Genomic DNA, 27,503 nt, shown 5'->3' on the forward strand with positions numbered 1-27,503 from the left:
AATCTAGAGAATACATGATCGTTGCTACGGTACCAAAAAATACACAGTAACCGTCGCAAAGTCTTGTAGACTTGTCTAATCAGGCGAGCAAAACGTAAGGAAGGATCGAATTCTGAAGCGTTCGGATTGTAGCCTCTGCGAAGTCCAAGAATAAATTACGTGTCGAGCCGATTTCATCTGGGAACTCCAACTCAAGGAGCCCTCTCCACTTGATGGCTCCTACATCTCACCTTCCGTTGCCTTCATAAGGTCTTCGTGGCATGTGCTTTGCCTCAATTACCTGCTTTCCCATCTTTAAAAATTGTATGTAAGTGTATGGTTGGTACTGAGACACGTCATTGTTTGAAATTCGTTCACCCCCCTCCTTTTCTATTGTCCAACCGAGCTGACCTTTAAGGAATCTATTAATTGTATGGTTGGTACTGAGCCATGCTGTTGTTTGAAATTCGCTCACCACCCTCCTTTCCGACAGTTAAGCTAGCAACCTAGCTGACCTTAAATATAAGGTTTTCTCTTTTTTTTTTCTTAGTTTTACCAGGTGCCGAAGCTTTCGATTCCCATATTGTACTTGGTCAGTTGCTCAGTATTCATAAGCTTTGAATGAATTATATAACCGAAGGCCGCAGTGGCTGAATTGCACTTGGATATCAATGATCTTATCATAATATCAATGGAGATGGATGAGATAACAATTGTGTTGGGCCAGGCATCAGAACTGCATGCGAAAATTGAGGACGCCATAGAGAGGGTGTTACATTGTGACACTGCAATCAACGGCGAAAACACAGCACCTTCTGTGGACGGTGATAGATCCATAGATCCATGGAAGCGAGGCGCCTCTCTTCTATTCGAGATGCTTTGGAGGTTCTTGAAGAACAACTCGATTGCTTGCAGGTTTGGATATACACATCTAAAATAATTATGAATTAGATGCACAATAGGCGTTGTTATATCAGATTACTCTTCATGTTGAATCTGCTTTCAGTAAGCAGGAGAACCATTTCCCGTTTCGCTCTTCTTTCCCTTCCCATCCCAATCCCATTGCTAATGTCATGTAGGTTAGGTTTATCAAATTTCGAAAGGATTCCTAATATCATTTAGGTTAGGTTTATCAAATTTCTAAACTATTTTAAAAATTTACAGTTTTTTTTATTTTATTTTATTACATCTCTTTTCTCATGCAAGGTTAAGATTATTAAATTTCTAAACTATTCTGAAATTTACAGTTAATCTCTCTATCACCACAGTAAATTATACACTACATTAGCATATTACTCCATGATATATATGATATATCTTGAAAATCTAACTTCCAATTTTTTGTAATTTGATCAATAATATAGCCTCTCTTTTTCCAAATATGATCTTGATGTTTACTCACTTAAATGTTTATTATTATTTTTTTGAATGTTTCTTACATTGGTATAGATTTAGTTTAATCTACATTTATTAACTCTCTCTTTCTTTCTCTCCATCTCTCTCTCATATATATATATATATATATATATATATATATATATATAGATATATCATATTTTTAAAAACCAGAATATCTGGTCCACCTAATAAACTGGTTTCAAATGGAACTAGTCAAACCCAAAATGGTTAGATCTCAATGAGCAAGGTTTTAAAAAACACATAAAATAAATAATTTCTAATGAAGAAAACTATTTTTAAGATTTAAAACCATGATTCCAAACCAATAGACACAAAATATGCAAAGTTTTCTCATATATATACCATGTCAAGGTGAATATATCAAAATGGCACCAAGTGCAATACATATCAACAACAAAAAATATAATCAAGCTCTAAATGGCTTATAGAGTCCAAAAACGGTGCGTTACAAGTTATCTGGCCAGTGGCCTACTACAAATCTACATATATGATATTAGTGATCAACATTATCACTTGAAAGTTGAAACTTCTCATCATGATCAAACTCATTTGCTTGAGTCTCACTCCCAAACTTTGCAACTATTTGAGTTACAAACTTCTTTGTTGGTTTACTTTAGTCTCAAAATTGTGAAGGTATTCTACCCTAATATGCCGTATTACTTCATTTGGTTCTTAACATGGCTTTACATGACTTCCTATCCCAGCTAAGTGTTCCTTGAACTTGTTAATACCTAGTCATTCACTTTGGCAACATTTGCAGAGTATTTGAGATCAACCATATCACAATGAGCCCTTGCAGTATGCTTGGCTTCTAGAGGCATGGTGGCTAGTAGTTAGCTCAAACTTTGTTCCACTTCTCAATAAGTAGGAGAACCATTTCCCATTTTTCTCTCCCTCCCTTTTCAATTTATCCCCTTCCTGTTTCCAATCCTATTCCTAATATCATCTAAGTTAGGTTTATCAAATTTCTAAAATATTCCAAAATTTACAAATAATCTTTCTATCTCCTTAGTACATTATCATATTACTACATGATATATATGATATATCCTGAAAATCTAGTTTCCAGTTTCCTGTAACATGGGTCAGCAATGTAGTTTTTTTTCAAATATAATCTTGATGTTTACTCACTTTTTAATCTCTTCCCACTACTACAAAATGTTTATTATTATTTTCTTTAATACTCTTTATATTGGTATAAATTCAGTTTAATATAAATTTATTAATTATTAAAAAAAAATTCTAACCATTTAAAAAATCCTTAACAATTTGAATATATATATATATATAATATCATTTAATCCAAATTCATTTATATTTATTCGTAGAGTACATTTAGATTCTCCTTCCAGTGCAATAAACAGTTATTATAGAGTTCACAGAAGAGTTATGGTTCTTCTATGACCATACCATGTTGCATAAACAAGCTGGAAAAGCTGCACCCAAGGTGATCAGTCCGGTTAAATTTATCTGGTCATCATATGCAACTCCAAATGCAGAGTAGTCATTTTAATGATTATGTTGTGGAATTTTTTTAATATAGATGGTCATTTTTATTTAAAATTATAGAATGAGATAAGTAAATTTTGAAAATATTTTATAATCATATAGTAGAGGGATAATTATTTTTATCTAGAATTTTAGAATCAGATAGCAGATATTTGAGAATATTTTAGAATCACATAAATAAGAGCCAGATCTGACCTAACTTCTGTCCTTAGAATTGTATTCCAAAATTCGTAATGAAGTTAAGTTGAGGGAGTATCGACTCGTTTACACCGAGCGTGGTGATTTGTTCATTTTTTAATCTTACTTATGGGCAATGGTTTCATGTATCGCAGCGGATTGGGAAGTTCGATGGACTGTACAGGTTTTCTTGCTAATTTGTTAAATTACGGGGACATAAGCTTCTCCAAGATTTTAACATATGGGGCAGGAGGGGTTTGGAAGGGTGATTTAATAGATTGTATTTTACAAGGATATGTTTCTTGTCATTTTGTCCTTTCCCGTGATCTGGTTTCACCGGGGATGTTGTGATATCAGTCCACTCTGTCAGCTTCTCCCTCATTGAGGAAGGCATGTGGCTCGGATGTAAAGCAGCCCATTGGCTTGAAAAATACCCTGGTTGAATCCTCAGCTTGTTCAATTTTTTCCTACTAGCCTGTTCAATCTTTTCAACACATAACACATTAACCAGGTAATCAGAATAACAACAATGATGAGATTGGGTTTTCGTGTTGGACCCATATCAATGTTTAAGAGGTAATTTCCCCTCTGTCAGCTGTAGTATTATACCATAACATAGATCGATGAAATATGTGCTAAAACAAGTTAGGGAGCACAGCAATCTGTTATCGCCTGGTTTCTAAATCCTGTTTTAGTGCACCTTAGCATATTTTCGTTGCAGATTCAGAAATATTAAGGAAGTTTGAGAGATGTAAGTGAAGTTATCTTTGTTCAAACATGCAGCATGCATCTTTGTCTGAAGCATCCAAACTATTTAAATTTCAGAAATTTTCCTACAAAAGGTTTGCAACATGAATCTTTCCCTGTGTAACATGCATATTTTTCTGAAGCATCCAAACTATTTATAATAAGCAGTTATTGCAAATTCTTGAATGAGTGAAAATGTGAGGGCACAGATATAAAGTGGGTTACAAATAAGATTATTGAATATTCAGTTGTTGCAAATTCAATGTTCCTCTGTCTGTATATAAGATGAAAGCATTGAAAAGGACTTGCAAATAACTCAGATACGGGACTAAGATTTATGAATTAACAGTTTATGTGGATTGCTTGAATATGCAAATAATATATATTGTTTGTTTGTAGATTTTGCTGCAGCAGCAGCAAGCTGATAGGGAGGCAGCTTTGTATGATCTTGAGGAATGTAAGAGAATTTTCGTGGAGCGCTTAAGGCGGCATCAGGGAAGAGAACGGGACGTTGTGCTGGAGGCACTTACATTCGCAGGGGAGGAAGTTGTTGAATATGATAACTCGCATCAACCATCTCACCCCATGCTCTTACCAGAATGTCTTTCATTCGCTAGGTCAGATGAGGAGCACGCCAAAAACTATGAAGATCCCAACCTTTTGTTGAGGAATGATGCCATGAAGTTGCTGGGATGGAGAACAGAGACTGAAGATGGAATGGATTCTGGTTTGGCAAACTCCCAAACATGCAAGCGATTAGTTCCTGATGTATACATAGAAAATGACCAGACAGGGTGCAAGGGAAATTTTTTCAAAGTTTTATGCAACAGCATACAAATGCTTCAAAAGCCAATAGTTCATGCTGTTTCTTTGGCAGCAAAAACTGCTCTTGTAGTCACCAGTGTTGTCACTGTCGTGGTTTCGACTACTGCGGTAAAGAACAAGCTAACCAAAAAAGGTATTCGTAAAGTGCATTCTGCTCCTTCAGCTAAGGTTCAGAACCTTAACTGATCAGAACCTTAACTTGTCAGAACAGTGATAACCTCAACATGATAGTTTGCAGAGCTGCCTGATAATAATAACAACCATGATAAAGATGTCATGTCGAATAAATTACGTTCTTCTTCTTTGTCTTCCACGTATATGTAATGTTCTCCTTTGTATTCATGAAATTCAGTATTCTGTAAATTTAATTGCAAATTATGTTTTCATGAAATCCATTATTTAAATGTTAATCAATTATATTGCCAGAGTTTTGAGTTTTGGAAGGTTTAATGGTAACATAGTGACATGATGTTATATTCGGAACGATTAACTTTCGCTGTTTAAGGTTTAATGGTAACTTCCCCATAGTTTCAAATCTCATAATGAAATGAAACAGATAACTACCCAAGGTTTCAAATCTCATAATGACATGATGTTTCATTGGGAAAGGCTTTCTTACCGATTATCTTAACTTTTCTTTGATTTTGTAGTGATTATCTTGACTCTTCGTTCTTTGTGAAGAAAGAAAAACAAAAAATCCTCATTTAAATGTAACTTGTAATTCAATGCCTTTAAAAAGGAAGTAGTGTACATGTGGTTTTACCTGAATTTCATCCTTCCTCACTTGTCAAAGGATGTTCACTGATAGAGTAAGCTGAAGCTGCAAGTGTATTCCTATGATTTATCTTTGCACTAAACTCTCAATGACCAGTGACAGATTCCTCCATAGGGGACATTAGCAATGGACACAAGTAGTCTTGTCAGGTGCGATGACGAAGGCGTAATTATGCTTTCCAAGAATTGAGAAAATAAGAGAGATTCTTCTATGTCTACAACTGAATATAACTGTTAACATGTTCAGCTTGTAGGACTTGAATCTTCACATATCGAACAATCGTCAATCGTCGACGGTGATGTTTAACGTTAACTAACCCAAATTTCTTTAAACCATTTTGATAAACTCTCTTTCCTTTCTTTAAATTATTCCTTCGGCCTTATCATAACCTCTTATTATATATATATATATTTATTTATTTATTTATTTATTTATTGCAAATTAGGAAATTTTATATTATAAAAAGGGTTACCTTTTGGAAACTTATATTATATTATATTATTTATATATATATATAGATATTTATTTATTTATTGCAAATTGGGAAATTTTATATTATAAAAGGGGTTACCTTTTGGAAAACTACGAAAGTAAGCTTAAGTTGAGAGGAAAATAAAACATATATATATTTATAATTGAAACTAGAGAAATTTAGGAATTATAAGAGTGTTGCATTAGGGCTACCTTCGAAGTACACTATTAGGGTTTTTATTTTTTTTACTTTCTTTATCATTTTGAAACAATGTAATTGGATTTTAAGAAGTGTCTTGATAATATTGGTAAGGATTGGATAGCATATATTAAAATTTGAAAATTCTAGAGGTTTTGACTCTACGAAAGGTTTTATGAGAGTACAAATGTGAAAGTACATTCAAAATTCAAAAGAGGAAGAGCAAGTCATGAGAAGTCTCATGCTTTGCTTAGTTAGCAGTCAAGACATCCATCAAATGATAAGGTATATTGGTATGCTTTTACTATTATTTCTCATTGTCTTCTTTGGCCAATTTCTCCATTTGTGGAGGGAAGAGCTATTAGCAAGACATCTTGATGTTGACGGAGATGAACTTTGGATTGATTGATTGATTGTGTGAAGTGATGATCTTTCCTTCTCCATAACTAAGATGGATGATGAAACTCATGACAACTTCATTTGTCATCATTTTGAGTCACTGAATATTAAGGTTGGCTACCAATTCTTTAAATTTTATAGAAATATCATCCCAACGGGTGTCAAGTAGGTCAGTCTAGCTTCATGAATTTCAAAAGCTTTTTTTTTCTTCCTTAACTTGGAGTAGTCCATGTTCCGTGACTAAATTAATGTTCCTTAAAGCCTTGCTACAACACTTTTTGGCCAATATGGTGACCTAAAGAGGCTATAGATCTGAGTGGATGAATGAGTAGTGAAGATAATTGAACCATAAACCCTAGAGATATCGAGAGATAGAAGAGGAGAGTTTGCCTATATGCACCACCAAGGGATTTTTTCTAAGAGGATGCATGTTTCCCAAGAGAAGATATCTCATACAGAGAATTTGAAGAAAGGAGGACCTAAGATTAAAATAGAGAGGATGTAACCCCCAACTTTACTTATAAACACAACACGTTGAAAGTATTACAGGCATATAACAAACCACAAAAGATAAGAAGATGCAACTTAAGTGAGGAATGAGATTGAGTTTGAAAGTTGGGTATAGGAAATCCCATTTGAGATCAACAAGCCAATTAGTTTCCATCATGTTAAATAGAGATATTTTGTAGGAAATGGGGGGATGAAGAGTAAACAAGGAAACCCTAAGCCAAAGTGCACTAGGGTGATAAGCAACACAACTAGAGGAGAAAGATTACGATCTATCAAAACTAATAACCATAAAGTTAACCTTGAATGCACCCTATCAAGTAGAGGATAATGATTCATATGCGGGAATGGTGAAAGATGAGGACATACAAACTCACTCTCATTATTCTTATAATTATTATCCACTTAGCGAGCTATATGTAAGTCTAAAATCATGTAATGTGTAAGAGAATTTGTGAGGTTAAGGTATTGGTTTCCCATATTCATTCAGAGTTATTACTATCACCCATGTTTTCTTATTCATTACTTGATTTGAATGACTATCCTAGTTATTTTGATATATAAGGACATGAAAGAAGGATACCAATGCCATATATTATTTTTGCTTGTTTGATGTGCTTTAAGACAAAGCTTGGGAAGTAATATTGTGATTCATAGTTGAAGAGCATGGATATGATGATGATTAGAGTCGAGTCCCTGTCACAGTAAGAGTGAAGGTTTGGATGGCATTTATGAGCATTAAACCTTGAAGTAAAGGATATGATTTTGGCATATTATTGGAAAATTCTCTATGATTGTAGATGAAGGAAGATACCTTTTTCACTCTATGGTTGGAGGTGATCCCCTACACCTACTACCACTATAAATGAATAAAGTTTATATTGAAATATTTTAGTGAATGCTGATTTTCTTTTGTCCCATTAATATCTTTTTACATGTGACATGTCAACTACATGTTGACGATGGAAGGAATTACATATCGCCTTGACACTGAAACGACAATATTAAAATGTTTTAACTAGAAGAAATGTTTTACTTTCAATTGGGTTGTGTGTGTGTAACATGAGTGAGAATCAGTGACTTAATGGTTAAGAACATGTGATTCATGTTACTTTTATTTTTGTAAGGAGATGCAAATGATTTCTATTAATAAAGAGAGGCTTTACATTGATAGAATATAGCTATTGGCATCCCAAAAAGACTAACCTCGGAGTGCAAGCCTCCAACCAAGTAAAACAAACTAAGAACCATTTTTGTATATAACAAGATGAAAACTTGGCTGCTACAGTACCATGGGAAAAAACCATAAGACCAAGGGATTGACATCATAATATATCCATAGGCCACTTCCACTATTCCCATACAAAGATCAAACCAAAGTAAATAGAAGTTTCTTTTGAAGCATACTTGAACAAAACCATGCACCTTGAGAAAAAAACAGTTAAAAGCTTATTTGGAAGACTAAAAACTAGCGCTTTCCAACCCTTTGAAAAAAACAGAGGCCAAATTTAATGTCAGATGTGAAAAATAGTGGTATTGTTTATCATATCATCATGAAAGACACCAAGATCACCTTCAAGAGTTCCACAAAGTTGAGTGATATTGATACTAGATGTAGTAAAAAAGATGAAACACCAAATCCCACATCAATCTGATATAATAAATAGAGAAAGAGGAGAGGAATTAGTAGTTGGAGATATTTTAGCACGTGGAGCATTGATGTCTACTAGGAGATCAATGTTCTCCTCAGAATCAAAGTCAAAGACCACATATTTTTCGACCCATCTCAAACATGAAAGTATATCATCGAGGAAGAAACATACATTCCATAGAAGTTGTTTAATATCCTCTTATCCTATTTTTTTTTAATTGTGCACTTTCTTATCTCTGAGAACCATACAAGAGATAGTATCCATATGTTGGTGCACTACAAGAGAATGTAGAATATGTTATTGTCATTTACTAAATTTTCCTGAATCAGGAATCAATTTAATGGCATCTTCTCCCACCTCAAAGTCAAATAAGTATGGATGGTCGCCAAACTCCTTTGATTCAATGTGGAGAATTTCCCTCCTGACTTCCAAAGGGACCAAATCAAAATAATTTGAAAATGAATCCCAACTAAACAACCTTCCACAATGGGGGATGGAACTACTCGTGCCTCCTCTATGACTAAACATTCTCCGTCAAGGAGGCATAGTTACTGAGAGAAATGAGTAGTCCACACAAATATGGGTAAATAAATGATCAATAGGAAAACCAAAAGAAAAAACCTCAGGCTCTTTGAACGTCAACCATACCACAAGTAGGTGGTCTCCTAGACACCATAATTGAAACCCAAGAACAGTAAGTGTTGAACGAACCTGACAGACCACATGCAGACACCCTTGAAAACCCCACAAAGGATAGTCAATATAAACTGACGCCAACTACACTATAAGGTGAATAACCCACTTTAGAGTAATATAGACCACAAAATCATTACTTAAGATCTGTAATGGGATGTAATGAAAATATTTACTCCTCAAACTTGTGACACGCCAATTTCACAACACATAATGAGACCCAAATTGATAGATACAAGAGGCATAAAACATCAAAAACTTGAATTGCATTACTAAACTAAAAGTTAAATTTCTAGCACTAGAACCATATAGACAAATTTCCTCGATACCATACACCAAAAACCAAGATAGGATAGTTAAATGAGATACCTATGAAATTAGTTCCTTGGAGTGTCGAGGTGGTTAGAACAACCACCAATTTGAAGATCGACCCACTCAGTGTATTGTGCAAAAAAAAATGAAGAAAATTGACCTAATTCAATACTCCTGAAAGTTATGGAAATGAACTAAACAAATATCGTCTTGCCACCAAAACATAAACTACTATCATTTCTACCAAAGGAAGGAGCCAAGAGGCCCATACATGTAGAGTGTATCACAACAGAGCATCATAAGCAGCAAGGTGAGATGGCCTCCTCCCCACCACCCCAGATAACGTTGTACGGTTGCCACTGTTGGGTCCCCATAATACTAGTGATTACCCCATTACTATTGTAGTTATACCCCTTACTTATATTGTTATGCCCCTATTACCCCGATATTGTTATTTCTGTGCCCCATAGAATCCCTCTATTGTTATTTTTGTGGCTTTATATTATTATTGTTAGGTCGGCTCGATTATATTGTGACTCCTTAGACTTCTATATATAGAAAGGAGGTTTTGTCATTTGTATCATCCAAGAATTGTTCATTTATGTAATGTAAAGGAGGTTACCCCCTCGAAGAGGCTAAATTCTAAGGTGTTGATCTATCTTTTCTATCTTTTCCTGAGCTGGTTTCATAACATTTGGTATCAAAGCTTTGGATTCTAGGGTTTCGCTGCTCCAAACAGGTCATCATGGCATTTTTTCTATAACTTTTTGTCTGTGATGTTTCAGAAGTCGCAAAGAAAACCCATTTGAGAAGTAATTGCACTGAACCTTGGGTCCGAATTTCAAAGCTTTTCGCGCAATATTTGCGGAGATATGATCTGAGGAAGTTGGTCTTTTTGAAGACTCCTGAATTACATTCAAAACAGGTGACATGGGGAAAATCGTCATAACTTTCTCTCTGGGAATCAAATTGAAATTTCCTAAGAAGGTACAGAAAGAGGACGGACTGTAGTTTCTTGTATATCTTTTTCAGAACCAAAGATCAAAAAATTGTACACGTGGCGCTTCATACAAGTTCGTTCTTTTGGAAAGGTCTATAATCAGGTCATCTTAGGAGATTGTGCATAACTCTTTCTTGGAGAATCCAATTTGGATCAGTCTGGTGGCATTGGAAAGAGGACACAAATAGCTACTACAGGTCACAAATTCAGAACTAGATGATTGGAAAGTATAGAGATACATCAGAGGCAATATCAGGCTCCTACAAAGTGAAAAAAGGTGTGTAGATGTTTTTAAATTTTTGCTTAAGCTTGGTTTGAAAAGTTATTTTGAAGAAATTCAAAAGGAATAGTAGAGCATTATTATCGGTAACTGATGCCCCGAGGAAAGAAAATACAAACACCTAGTAAGGAACCTGAAAGCTCTAGCATGACTCATGAAGAAGAGGAAGAAATGCTACATGATATTTCAAAATTACAAGAACAAGTGCAACAAATGTCACGCTCACAAAAGTTAACGGAAGCTAAGATAAATGGCGTGGAAGCTAAGATGAATGGCATAGAAGCTAAGATGGACAATTTGAAGATAGATTTGAACACAAATTTGAAGACAGGCATCGCAGATTTGAAGACAGATTTGACAAATTCTCTACAAGAAATACTTACTAATGGTGAAAAGGTAGTAAAGAAAACTCATGATGAGAACAAAATAAATGTTAATTATGATTCCATAGACGCTAATGTTGGATTGAAGAATCACCATATTCCAAAAAACGATATGAGGAAGTTTGATGGCAAGGATCCCGCCACATGGATATTACAGATGGAGCAATTCTTCAATCTCAATAATGTGCAAAACACACCAAAGGTACGTATGGCAACTGTATATTTGGAACCAAATCAATTTGTATGGTATCAATGGCTTTGTTCTCGTAAACAATTTATCACTTGGGCAATTTTTACGGAAGAATTGATAGCACATTATGAGGATACAAAAAGCAACACTTTTTTTAGCCAATTGATAAGTCTCAAACAAAAGGGTTCAATAATGGAGCACATTGAGGAGTTCCAAAAATTGAACATAAGGGTAAAATATATTCCAGAGGAGCATAGGATTGATGTGTTCATAGGGTCTTTAAAGGATAATATCCAACATGATGTTCGCCTTTGGGAACCTGATTCATTAGAGAAGGCATTCAGGTTAGCAAGAAAAATGGAAAGCAAAATTATGGCAACTAGGAAGCATACCATTCACAACTATAAAGACGGAAGTGTTGTTGCCCCTAGTCTTCCACAACCTACAAGGTTGACACCAAAACAATTGGAAGAAAAAATAGCAAAAGGGCTTTGTTACAATTGTGATAGCAAATACACAAAAGGTCATAAGTGTGTTGAGAAGAAATTATTCTACATAGATTGTGAAGAGGAAGAAGAAAAGGAGCAAGAAAGGTCAAAAGAAGAGGATATACTCTAGGAACAAAGCCTAGATGAAGAACAAATAAATCCGACCATATCTTGTAATGCATTGGCGGGAATTACCACTCCTCAAACCATCAAGATAGAAGGACAAATCAAGAAGAAAAAGGTAATAGTGTTGATTGATTCAGGAAGCACCCACAATTTTATTCATTGTAGGGTAGCAAAAGAATTGAATTTCTTCCTATATCCAGCACCAGAGTGTCAAGTGATGATTGCAAATGGAGGAACAATAAATTTCTCTGGAAAGTGCCATAATATCAAGCTATCCATGGGAGAATATGTATTGACTAGCCCAATGCTTTCCATTCCAATGGGAGGTGCTGATGTTGTACTAGGAGTCCAATGGCTACAATCCTTGGGTACAATAGCTTTTAATTTTCAAGAACTTTTCATCAAATTTTCTACGGAAGGAAAGGAAGTTGAATTAAGGGGTATTGCAGGGAAACCAAGAAAGATAATCAGCTCTAATGGCATGACAAAGCTTCTAAAAAAGGAGCAAAGAGGTGTAATTGCACAATTATGTTCGCTAGATGTTTCCACATTGGAATCATCTATTTCTCCAGATCTCCAAAAAGTCCTGGACAATCATTCCAAGGTATTTGAGACTCCCAAAGGTCTCCCACCTATGCGTGATCATGATCATGCTATTCATCTGATTCCAGGAAGTGTTCCTCCAAACATCAGGCCGTACAGATATCCCTATGTCCAAAAAAGTGAAATTGAACGTATGGTTGCAGAAATGCTAGAGGCTGGTATAATTCAACCGAGTCAAAGTTCTTTCTCAGCTCCAGTAGTATTGGTGCACAAGAAGGATGGATCATGGCGCATGTGTCTGGATTATAGGGAGCTCAACAAGCTCACTATTAAAGATAAGTTCCCCATTCCTGTCATTGATGAATTACTGGATGAATTGCATGGATCAATTTACTTCACCAAGTTGGATCTTCATTCAGGATATCATCAAATCAGAATGAAGATTGAAGACATTCCGAAAACGGCATTTAGAACTCATGAGGGTCATTATGAATTTTTGGTCATGCCTTTTGGCCTTACCAATGCACCTTCAACATTTCAAGGTTTGATGAATTCAATTTTCAAACCATTCCTTAGAAAATTTGTGTTAGTATTTTTTGATGATATACTAATCTACAACAAGTCTTGGAAGGATCATGTTGAACATGTTGACAGGGTGCTACAACTATTGGAGGAGAAACAATTATATGCAAAAAGATCCAAATGTTTCTTTGGAGTCCAGGAGGTGGAATATTTGGGTCATATTGTATCTCATGAAGGAGTTAAGGTAGACCCTAGCAAAATTAAAGCCATTAAGGAATGGAAAATCCCCACATCCATAAAGCATCTGCGAGGATTTCTTGGGTTGACAAGGTATTATCGCAAGTTTGTTAAGAATTATGGGAGAATAGCAGCACCTCTAACAACATTATTGAAGAAAGATTCATTTTCATGGACTCCGGAAGCAACAAAGGCCTTTGAACATCTTAAAGAGGCAATGTGCCAAGCACCGGTCTTAGCTACACCGAACTTCACAAAAACCTTTATTGTGGAATGTGATGCTTCAGGAAATGGAATTGGTGCTGTTCTAATGCAAGATGAAAGACCCATTGCTTTTGAAAGTCGTCCAATCAAGGGAAAGTTTTTAAGCAAAGCTATTTATGAGAAGGAAATGTTGGCAATACTCCATGCACTTAAGAAATGGCGACCCTACCTAATGGGAAGACACTTCAAGGTAAAAACGGATCATGATAGCCTTAAATACTTTTTAGAACAAAGATTATCCTCTGAAGAGCAACAAAAGTGGGTCACAAAGATGTTGGGTTATGACTTTGAAATCATCTACAAAAAAGGGAAGAAAAATGTGGTGGCAGATGCACTCTCAAGAAAGGATGAGGATGTGGAAGCATTGTTGTGTGCCATTTCTATTATCCAACCAGATTGGATAAACGAAGCAAGGGAGGAATGGAAGAATGAAGAAGAAGTGTGGGCACTTATTCGAAAGCTACAACAAGATTCCAATACTTCTGATACATTTAGCTGGCAAAATGATTCGTTATGGTACAAAGATCGCTTATACCTCTGTAAGAATTCCCAGCTAAAACAAAAGATTCTTATGGAATTGCACACTTCTCCCTTAGGAGGGCACTCAGGATTTTTAAAAACTTACCACAGGGTTAAGAAGGAATTTTTTTGGGATGGCCTTAAATCGATATTCAAAAGTTTGTGGCGGAATGTTTGGTTTGCCAACAAAATAAAGTTGAAACAATTAAGACACCGGGTCTATTACAACCTTTATCCATTCCAAGCCAACGTTGGGAGGAGGTTTCAATGGATTTTATCACAGGTTTACCCAAGTCTGAGGGAAAGAGTGTCATCATGGTGGTAGTTGACAGACTTACCAAGTATGCACACTTTTGTGCATTATCACATTTAAATCCAGTACAGTTTCTACTGCATTTATGGAAACAGTTCAAAAGCTACATGGAAACCCAAAGATTATTGTAAGTGACAGAGATCCCATTTTCACTGGAAATTTTTGGACAGAATTATTTTCTTGTCTTGGTACTCAGTTAGCTCATAGCTCATCTTATCATCCTCAATCTGATGGGAAAACTGAGATAGTAAACAAATGTTTGGAAGGATATCTTCGTTGCTTTGTATCTGATAAACAGACACAATGGGTCAAATGGTTGCCTCTGGCTGAATGGTGGTATAACACTTCCTTCCATACAGCAACAAAAATGACCCCATTTATGGCACTTTATGGGTATCAACCACCATCCATCACATCATATTTAAGAGAAAATTCTAAGGTTCAGGCAGTGGAACATCACATCGAACATCAACAACAAGTCCTCCAACTCTTAAAGGATAACCTCGTGTTGGCACAAAATAGAATGAAACAACAGGCAGATCAACATCGCAGTGAAAGAAGTTTTGATGTAGGTGATTGGGTATTCCTACGGCTACAACCATATAAGCAAATGTCCCTAAAGCAAGCTAAGAAGGATAATAAATTATCACCAAAGTATTATGGTCTGTACAAGGTGTTGCAAAATATTGGTACTATGGCATACAAATTGGAGCTTCCTGTAGCTTCTTGATTGCACCCAGTTTTCCATGTTTCATGTTTAAAGAAGGTTATAGGCGACAAGCTCCCAATTCAAACAATATTGTCAGAACTTGACGAGGAAGGAAAATTTATATTGGAACCCAAAGCAGTCACAGAAACAAGAACTCGACAGCTACGAAATCGATCAATTTCAGAGTATCTTATCAAGTGGAAGAACTTATCCGCTGAAGATTCCACATGGGAGGATGAGAATTTTATGCAGAAGTATCCAGAACTACTCAAGCGTTGAGGACAACACTTTTTTGAAGGAGAGGAGCATGTTGGGTCCCTATAATACTAGTGATTACCCCATTAATATTGTAGTTATACCCCTTATTTATATTGTTGTGCCCCTATTACCCCCATATTGTTATTTTTGTGCCCCATAGAATCCCTCTATTTTTATTTTTGTGGGTTTATATTATTATTGTTAGGTCGTCTAGATTATATTGTGACTCCTTAGACTCCTATATACAGAAAGGAGGTTTTGTCATTTGTATCATCCAATAATTGTTCATTTATGTAATGTAAAGGAGGTTGCCCCCTCGAAGAGGCTGAATTCTAAGGCGTTGATCTATCTTTTCTATCTTTTCTTGAGCTGGTTTCATAACAACCACCCTTCAAATAACCCCATGCATTTATAATGAGAGGACATTAGTTGATGACTCCAAGTAAGAGAACATTTTCCATGACACACCAAGTCCACGAAGGGAAAAGTTTTAATCGCATCACACATTTTGAAAAAAACATTCCTCTATTTACTCATAGGCTCATCAATGAACACACACGAACCACTATCAAATTCACCAGAGGTCGGAGTCAATCTGTCCAAACATAACTGCCTCATTGCAACTGAGAAAATATAAACCACGGTGTGATGGATAACATCATACCTCCGCCAAAACTTAACTATCCTCATGAATTTATAATGAGTGGACACGAGTTGGTAATTCCAAGAGAATGGTTTCCATGACACGCGAGGACAAGGAAGAGACAAGTGTTACTTGAGGCACATATTTTGAAATATACATCCCGCTCTTAGCTCACACCCCCTTCAGAGAGTGATTGATGCTACTTTCAATTACTTTAAAAGTGGACATTCAAATATGTTATAGCTAATATTGAGATATTTCTTTTTTTATTAATATATTCTTAAATCCCATATGTCAAATCCATAATGAGAAGGGAAGGAATTGCACATTTATTTGACACTAAAATGTAGAAACAACATTTTGTTAGAATAATCAAATAAATTATTCTAAAGAGAGACATGTCCTTTAGAAGACAAAAAAAGAAAAATGTTTTTTTTTTTAACTTAATATTATTAAGAAAAAAATTGATATTTTTAATTACACATTTAATTAAAATAATAAAAATAAACCATTATAATATTAATTATAAGTTTCTTTTCATATTTTAACAATTATAAATGAGCTACTATATGGATCCACAACATTGATCATTTACTTTCAGTCGACGACATAATAGCATAATCACATTAATAAAACTTTTGATATGCATTGATCACCATTATTTTTTACCTTTTGAAACCAATGGCATCAATTGGCATACAAAAGGTGGAAAATGATGTTGATTGGTGTATATCAACCATTTCATTAATATGTGGTTCTGGTAGTTGATGGTTGAAGCCCATAGGGAGGATTAGTAGACCATGGTTAAGCTTAGTTTACTATGGTTAAATATGATAAAATTATCGCTGACAATGGTAGATTATGGTCAAAAAATAGTTGACCATGGTTGATCGTGTTGCCTCTTGTGATTGTGGTTGAGTGTGGGTGAAAATGGTGGACAACATTTTGACCATGTTAGTTCGTGGTTAATTATTATTTTCAATGTTCATCATATCTAATAATGGTTGACTATGTTTCAACATGTTGACCATAATTCAACGTGATGAGGATGGTTGACAATGGTTTGACCATTTTCACATGGTTCATCTTCATTAACTCTGTTTAAATGTGGTCACGTTATAGTGGATAATGATTACAAATTTGTAGTTATAGTTGACTATGATTGGTTATGGTTAACTATTGTTGATCACTGTCGACCATGCTTGATGATGTTTGACCATGGAGGCCATAGTTGACCTTAGTTTTACTATGTTAACCTTGGTTGACTATAAGTTACATGGTAGTCCATGTCGACCATTATTGTGCATGGTTTGATGATGTTTTTCCATGCTTAACCATTTTGTCCATGATTGACTATGGTTGACCAAGGATGAAAATGGTAGACCGGTTAAGCCTGTTTGGCCATACATGAACAAGGTTATGTTTTAATTTGATGGGCATGATTACCATGGTAACCCATGGTTGACCATGTTGTCCATTGTTGATAATGGGTGACCATGTATGAAAGTGTTCAACCATGGTTGAGATTGTTTAATGATACGGAAATAAGATCAACCATGTTTGACTATGGTTAAGCTTATTCAACCATGGTTAACTATGGTCAACATATGGCTAACTATGGTTAAATATGGTGAAGTTATGGGTGACCATGGTTGTAATTGTATAACTATAATTGACAATAAATGATTACTTTTGAGTGTGGTTGCAAATGCTAACCATGCTTAATGATGTTTGACCATGTAAACCATGGTTGTCCTTGGTTTGACTTTGGTTGACCATAGGTGACCATTGTTGTCTTTGTTGACCATAAGTCCATGGTTTGCCAATGTGACCATGTTTAAGCATGCTTGACCATGTTGTCCATGGTTAATTATGGTTGACCATTGGTGAACATGGTTGACTATCGTTGAGCTTGTATGGGGATGGTAAATCATGGTTGAACTTAGTGACCATGTTTGGCAATGGTTGAGTTTATTTAACCATGGTTGAATATGGTCATCATATAGTTAGCTCTTGTTGAATATGCTACTCTAGGGGTGTTAGCATTTACTTATAGATGATTGTGGTTGACCATAGATGACCATGATGCCCATGTTAACCTTGGTTGTCCATATTGACCACATTAACCATGGTTGACCATGGTAAACAATGTTGATCATGTACATAATTGTTGAATTTGGTTTTACAATGTTTAACCTTGGTTGAACATAGTTGGCCATATTGACCATGACGACCATGGTTGACTATGTTTGACCATGGTCAACCAACGATTTGTTATGTTTGAAAATGGTTTTGTTGATCGCATTGAGAAATCATTTTTTTTTTTCTAATTGTGATGATTTTTGAAGTTTTCCACATTCTTATCTCATTTATTGTTCATCACATTTCAACAACATTTAATGTTTGTCATGTTGTGACGTTGTATGTCATTTATCACATTGCAATGACATTCATTATTTGTAAAATAGTAATGTCATTTATTGTTCATCATGTTGTGACATCATTTATTCTTCATTATTTTGCAAAATGAGTGTATGTTCATCACATTGTGGCAATAGAAGATGAATCATTTATTATTCATCACACTATGACATCAATTATGTTTATCACACTACAATGTTGGTTTTCTTTGTAAACATTTACATATAGTTGATTGTGGTCAACAATGGTTGACCATGATGCCATGGTGATATAGTGATTCTTATGGTGACTATGGTTCACCATGGCATCCATCATGATTATGATTGGCTATGAAATCTATGTTGACTATGGTTAAACATGATGCCCACATTGACTATGATTGACTATGATTGATCATGTTGAGTATGGTTGACCATGTTAACTATGTGACATCATTTTCTTGTCCAATTGCAACATTGTTTGTTGTTTTTCATAGTGCGACATCATTTGTTGTTTATCACATAACAATGTCATTTTTTATTCATCACATTCCAACGTTGTTTATTGTTCATCACATTGTGAACTATATGAAAGTTAAAGTGAAAGTAATATAAATTTTAATTTAGTAATTTATAATATAATTATTAATGATATGAAGTTTTTAATGTTATAATATCATTATAAAATTTATATTAAAAAATAAATATTGAAATTTTTTATATATCAAATAATATTAAAGGTATTAAATTTAGTAAAGTTAATAACATGAAAGATGGTATTAATGTCTATTCCCATGTTGATTATGGGCATGATGGCTATAGCTAAGTATGGGCATGTTGAATATGATGAGTATGGTTGACTATGGGTATGTTGAAGATGATGCCTATAGTTGACTACAATCTAACATGATGCCCATGTTGACTTCCATTGGCCATGTCAATCATAATCAACAATGTTGAGTATGGATGACTATTGTTTATTGGTGTTTACCTATAGATGATTGTCCCTGATCATGGTTGACCACAATGCCCATGGTCAATGTGGTTTACCATGGCCCCAATGTTTCCTATGGTTGATTATGGTGCCCATGTTGACTATGGATGAACATGATGCCCAGGTTGACTATGGGGTTGATGGCTATGATTCACTATGGACATATTTAATATTATGCCCTTGGATGACTATGGCTGAACATGGAGCCAATATTGAACATGATGACTATTACTGACTATGATGCCCATGTTTATTATGGCCTTGATGCCTATGGTTGACTATGATTGAACATGGAGCCAATATTAGTTATGACTCACAATGTTAACTATGCGACATCATTTGTTTTTCCAATTGTGATGTTCTTTATTACTTTTAATACTATGACATCGTCTGTTTCTCGTCATAGGTGAACTCAAGGAGTGAAAGTGAAATCATTCACTCTAGTTTCATCCCCTTCGGTTGACTACTACTTTAGTGATGAGTGCTAGGAATATTGGCTTAGGATAGAGGAATGCATTTATATTTACATACGAATCAATATATTTTCCATGGAAGATTAAGGCACATCTCTTCAATGAGATTTGACAATTAAACCTATTAAATGGTTCTTTTGTCTCCATGACATTAAATTGGACGGATAGGTGATATTTTAAAAAGATATTGGGTTTTCTAAATGTTAACCTGTTTTTTTACCGAATAAACAAATATATAAATGTGAATTTCAAAAATTTATAATTATATATATATATATATATATATATATAATTTTAAAAACTTTCTGCAAACTCAAACAATTAATGAAAATTTAAAGTCATTTGACCAAAAATAATATAAACTAACCATAAATAGTGACAAAACGGAAGGTTGATGAAATTTGAGTAGTTGATAAAATGATAAAATATTGATGGTTCCTCTTATTAACATTTTCATGTACTAATTTATGTAGTAATTTGTTATATAGGTAGGTGCATTTATTTTGGAATAGGGGTTTCACAATTCTATTTTAACTATCAATGATTATTAATTGAATGGTAGAAATTTAATTTCCATGGAATATTTTAAAATATTTTTAATAATATTCCGAGATCAAAAGTTGAAATTTATTTTATAAGTAATTATGTCATTTCATCCTTTTTAATTAAATTGATCAATTAAAAAAATGTCATATGAACATGAATTATGGTTTTTTGGAAATGTAGTATTAGTAAGCAATATTATTGTAACAAAATCTATTTGCAACTCAAAAATCCTTTTAACACATATTAATTATTTTTTTAATAATAATAATAATAATAATAAAATTATTATGAATGATTTTTTTAACTTTTTATAATTTTGAAAATGTAACATGTATCATGGCTCAAGTGTTTTGATTTTTATCAATACCTACCAGCCATTCAATTTACATAACTGCACTAAATATATAATTGATCTACATAAAAAAAAAGTTCACTACTTCATAATGATTTATGTTACTTCATAAAAAAATTTACGAATTGCATTTATACACTATATAAAATAACCCACAGAAAAGCAAGGATATCAATAGATAGGTAGGATGAGTGATACAAGTATTTCTTTTCAATCTTGGTGGAACTATGTCTTCATCTTGCCCAATATATCATGGGAGTGAGGAATTGAGCTAGTGACTTCACATTAAGGAGTGTCTTAAGAGAGTACTAGATCACTCTCTATCCAAAACCGGTGAACAAGTGATACAAGCATTTTAAAGAAAAAACTTTAATGAATTAATCAATAAAAATGAAAAAAAAAAACCAAAAAAATAAAAAATCTATAATCATAAAATATATAAAAAAATTGATAGAAAATACATGAACCCCTTACGTTTTTCAAAAAAAAATTGTTTTATATAATTTCATACTCCACAAAATATAATGACACAAATTATTTCACTAGCTTAAAATACTTCACAACTAGCTTCACGGACTCATGAAATCTTGACAATAATTTTCATCACTTTATTTGCCACGTCTCGGTAAACTCATGCAAGGGGCCTATCATGTGTTCTTTCAGTTGAAGTGAAAGAATCTCTTTCAATCAAATTTCTATCAAAACATTGCTCACAAGCAATGGAACCAACTTCCGTGTTATTGATAACAAAGTATATCAATAGTTTTCTTATTTTAAGATACCATCAAATCGTAAGCCGGAATATGATTTTAGCTTTTATAATTCTTCTTCCACGGGCTTCCATTGTAGGATGCTTATAACTTTTTTTTAAGGGTAGATCCCTCCGGTTCTTTCACAACATCAACTACAATGAAGAATAACAAAATTATCCTCTATGCCCATGTTTCATAAGTGATAATCAAATGTTACACTGCGTCCAATTTATAGTTCTATCTATGTCAAATTTGTACACCTAAGTTATTTTTTTACACTATTCATCTCACAGAATCACAACATATAAATGAGCTTTTCATTAAATATACACAAATGAAGTTATCATCAAAGGATGTCCTTTCATAACTTAACATTGAACAAGTTCGCATAGCTAGTGTTTCATAACACTTTATTTAATTAATGAAATTTGAAAAATATGAACTAGCTCTCACATTTGAACAAGGGCTAGAGATGCTATAGATGGTATATATGGTGGATTCACTATATATGCTAACAAAGTTGAGCGAGTCCATAGCAACTATATTTGTCTAATTTAACTAATAAATGAAATGGTAATTTTATGACATATTTACTACATCTTTTTCCAAAAATATTGAAGAAAAATTTAACAATTAAAATTTCAAGATATTTAATAGGTAAAATAAAATAAAAAAGTTAAGATATTTAAGATTTAACTCCAAATAGTTGACTATTTTTCCCATTTAATTTAATTAATTAAATAAATGTCATATGAAATGAGCTATAGGTTTCTTAAGCATGAGGTATTAAAAAAGTAGTTAAGCTCTTTCTTCCCTTTTAATTAAATTGGTTAATTAAAAAAACATATATCATATGAACACGAGTTAAGGATTTTGGAGCATGTGCTATTAGCAAGCCATGGTATTGTACCAATATATATATATATATATATATATATATATATATATATATATATATATTAATCATTTTTATTATCAATAATAATGAAGTTATAATTATTTTTTTATTTCTATTTAAATTGGGTAATGCTAGATATATTATAAGATAAGTATTTTGATTTCTATGTGTTTGTGAACCATTTAATTTATATGGTTACTCTAATTTTAATAATAATAAAAAATAACAAGTTAAAATTTATGTCAAAACTAGTTATGCATTTTTAATTAAGCTTCTTCAATTTTCGATTTAATAAAAAATAATACCATGTTTACATGTGTAAATTATATTTCTATTATATTTTTATAATATTAAATTATTGCTTATTATAAATAATATTTTTTTGTTATATATATATAATTTAAAACTTTTATCATTTAATCAGTTTTTATCCTTTTTTTTTCTTTTTCTTTTTTCTTTTAACCATATGAGATATATTAGAAAATATTTCTTTAAACATTTACTACTTATTTAATTTTTATAGCTAATTAATGTATAAACTACTTTAATGAATTATGGTCATGTTGTTAATTATTTTGCAAACTCAATATCAATAGAGAAAGTCATTGCTATGGTAACTTGTTTTGCTTTATAAGACAACTTAAACCTATGTTGTTAAATTAAATTAATTTATATATTAACTATGAACAACCAAATATAAATACAAATGGATTGAATTAAATTAATGAAAATATATACTTGTAAATAAGAAATTGATTGATATATTAAATATTTTAACGAAAAATAATTTAATATCTAATATTGATACCGATATGCCCTTTCTAAGGGCGACATGTAAATTTAATGACGGTTAAAGGATAAATTATGAACCGCTCTTGCAATTGGCTATATACTTTTCACTTCTCCATGAGTTTTTACCCTTTTTAATGACCATACTTTTGTTTGTAGCTAATAAGTATACTGATTTTTAACTATGTTTCTTTCAATACTTGGCTGAGGAATATTCAGCTAAGATGGGGCTCTCAAGAAAGATGATGTTCGTGCATAATATAAACAAAATTTCACTCTATGTAGCTTAGCTTAAGTATAATATTTTGATGTCATGATGTGTTGTAAAAAATACTCCCAACAATGATAAAATTGTAGAATGAATTAAAATTAAATAATAATTAAATAAATCAATGGTATATATTAATATCAATTAATGTAAATTAAATATATATTAATAAATGTATATGCTTAGCCATATATATAGTATTGATTCATCTTAAAACTTGGAATATTATTGTTTTAATATTATTTAATCATAAAAAGTTTAAAAATAAATAAATATAAACTCCAATGGATAAAAATATTGAACTTTACGTTTAATATTAGTTGTTTTGTTGTAATCTAACATAAGAGCACCTACACAGCCAAATAAAATATTTGAAATTACATCAATGTTGGACAAATTCGATGCTCTATATAACATGTTAACGTTCGTCTTTTGTATTATAAGTAGAATGTCTTCTAACCAATCAATATTTCGACCCAAAATCACATTCAACAAACTCATGGAAAAATGGTGCTCAACCTTGAGACCAATGTGTTAATTTTTCCATAATCTTAGTTAGAGATAAATATGTTCATTAATTGATTTAATTATTTTCCAAATTCAATGGAAGTAATGTTACTTTTGTAATTTTTTAAATTGGGAAGCCCATATCTAGAAGGGTATAGTGTGGACTAGAAAAGGGATTGGTGTGAGTTTGTTGTGTTTGGTGAACAATTTCCTTGGAGTTTATGTTCATGATAATGCATAATTTTTATACGTGCAAATTTAACAATCATATTTATGTTTCCAATTATTTCAAAACATAATACTTAGAAAAACATTATATTTTTATTTGAAATTTTGAAAAGAAAATTGCTAATAATTTAGGTTGGAAATATTTTTTTTGCAAGTATATATTTATGTTTTGGCGATACCTGTACAAAATAAATGCTAGTCATTTATGAAACCATAAAATTGTGGATTCAATAGATTCTAATTATTTTGATGAGAGTGAAAAAGGTATGTAAATAATATTTATAATAATAAATTTTAAAAAAATGTTAAATTGGAAAATTAAAAATAAGCAATTATAATAATGGAAAAATTGAAAAAAAGATAACAGAAATCTATGTCTCATAATAGAAATTTATATGTGTTTAGTTACCACAAAAAAGTAAATGGGAAAATGGGAAAAGAAATAAAGCCATAATTATAATTAACTCATTTCAAAATTTTAATAAAATATATAGACGTTATTTTAAATTTAATTGAGATTGGGAAAAATGAAATTCTCATTTTTTTATATTTAAAAAATTATTTTGGAATTTTATTATCAATTAATTTATTTTAAATGTTAATGAAATATACATATCATAAAAATTAGTTTCCAATTTATTAAAAAACTAAGATAAATCCATTCCTTAAACACTACTTTGGTAGAAATTATAGTTGATACATAAAGTTAAAATTGATTTTACACTACATTGTATTTTACTTTATAAAATTATGTTTTAAAGATTTAACTCAGTGTTTTTAATGAATTTTAGACTTTAAATAGTTTTATGAATTTATATTGATTATATTTTTATACTTATATATAATTAACATTTTTTTTTTTTTCATTTTTAAATTATTATAATTGTTTTACTAATATCAAATAAATATTACTTCAAATTTTCTTTTATTAAAACTCATATACAAACTGAATTATATAATATATTTATGTATTTTGTTAATTACTTTTTTATATTACTTTAAAAAACTAATTTATAATTTTTTATATTATATAAGAAAAAAAACACATCTCTTTTCATCTAAATGATGAGAAATATATGGTTTGCATTAAACTAGAAATAAAAGTATTGTGCAATTAGTATATACAAAAACAAAACAAACCAAAACAAACGTACAAATATGTTTCATTATCAATTATTCCCATAATTTCATTGTCAATTATTCCCATAAATTATTGTTGCGCTAAAGTTATCCCACGATTACATTTAATCATGCAATTGAAACAAATATTTACCTAAAGAATTATTATTATAAGTTAAAGTATAACAATCGAGTTGTCATACTCGATCCAAATACATTACTCTTTGGTATCTAATTGTGGATCCAAATACATTACTCTTTGGTATCTAATTGTGGATCCAAATACATTCGCAAATGGTTAAAATCCATGATTCATAAATACAAAGTAGTCCTATAAATATGCCTTGCCGAAAATATGCCGTGTAAAATATAAAAGTTATTTAAGTAATCATAAAAACCACGTCACCTAAATCATTAAGTAATCTTAGTAATCTTCCTTTACAACATAATATTATTTGATTGCTTCATATTCACAAAATGATCTAATTATAAGTAATCTTAGTAATCTTCCTTTACAACATAATATTATTTGATTGATTCATATTCACAAAATGATCTAATTATCTAGTTGTATGGTGCATTTTAAGAGCTCAAGTGAATTCTAATCCATTGATGTTTTTAAAAACGTCCTATTTTTATACCATAGTTTTTTCTCTAACTTGATCGCTTTATATTTGGAGTTTATTTGGATTTCTTATGGTAATTTGGAGTTTATTTGGATTTCTTATGGTAAGGAACATGATGTAGGGTCACAAAGTTGTTTTTAGAAGTGGTTAATTCATTTTAGAATAGAGTATCTATTTATTAACATGTTTTGTTTAATTTATATAATTGCTTAATTGGAAAAATCTTGTAATCATTAACTTCCATGCCATTGCCATTGTTCTTATGTATTTTAGATTGTCTACCTTTGTCATTATTTAAGGACATCATTCAAATTTTCTATTAATTTTTATGGGCGTCATTCCCAATGGCACTCTATGAGAGAAAATATGAATGATCATGAATGGAGGTTCCTTGTCTTTGACAAAGAGATGACTATAATTGTACATTTCCTACAAGCATTAAGGAACTACTACTTGGGAAAATAGTTTATCGTGAATATGAAAAAAGTGGCAATAAGTTACTTGTTCATCCAACCAAATTTGTCACTAAGAAAGAACATTGACAAAACTTCTTACTAAAATATGACATGACCATTATCTATTGACCATGCAAACAGAAAATAGAATTAAATGCCTTGAGTAGGAAGGTGTAGCATGCAACCATAGATGAGGAATCAATGAGTTGTGGGTTCTTATGGGTAGTTAAGCTCGAATTTTCAAAAATTTGTATGAAAATACCTAAGAGGGAGTGCACAAACATCCCATAGCTTTAAAAATCATGGAGTATGCGAAGGTGGGAAAAAAAGGAAATTATGTAAGGATAGTCGATGTCTAGACATCAGTTATAACATATATGTTCCTAAATCTCCTATCCTTCAAAAGGAACTGTTGAGCAAGTTCCATGATTTTCATTAGAAGGCTACCTAGGAAAATGAAGGATAAAGAAATTTCTAGAATAAGGTTACTATTGGGAACATATGAAGAAAAATAAGGAAGAATACATCCAAAATTCTCTCTCTCTCTCTCTCTCTCTCCATATATATCTCTCTCTTTCTCACTCCCTCCTTCTCTGCCTTCCTCTCACTCTTTGTCATCTCTTTATTTCCCTTCTCTCTCCCTCTCCCTTTCCCATTGCTCTATTTCTCTATCCCTCCCTACCTCACTAAGTCCATTGTTCAAAACAACCCCCATCCAAATATCTCTCTCTCTCTCACTCTAGCTTTGTCTCTCTCGCCCTCCCTTTTTCCTTTTCTATCTCTACCTCCCTCACTTCCTCCCCCCACCTCTCTCTCTCTCTCTCTCTCTCTCTCTCTCTCTATTTCTATCACCCTCCCTTTTTCCTTTTCTATCTTTGCCTCCCTCACTTCCTCCCCCTCTCTCGTTTTCTTCCCTCATGTGCCATCTCGCTATCTATCACTCTTCCTCTCTCTTCAA

The 27,503-nt window shown here is 32.5% G+C and overlaps 1 pseudogene; it reads left to right on the plus strand.

Moving 5' to 3' along the window:
• Positions 1-670: 670 nt before the first annotated feature.
• LOC149160617 (uncharacterized) overlaps positions 671-27,503 on the plus strand; it is a 35,964-nt pseudogene continuing 9,131 nt past the window's right edge.

This window comes from Pinus tabuliformis, chromosome 5_2 (genome assembly GCF_031772625.1).
Source record: "Pinus tabuliformis cultivar Carrire ecotype Pingquan chromosome 5_2, CPIR1, whole genome shotgun sequence".
Taxonomy (NCBI): Eukaryota; Viridiplantae; Streptophyta; class Pinopsida; order Pinales; family Pinaceae; genus Pinus; species Pinus tabuliformis.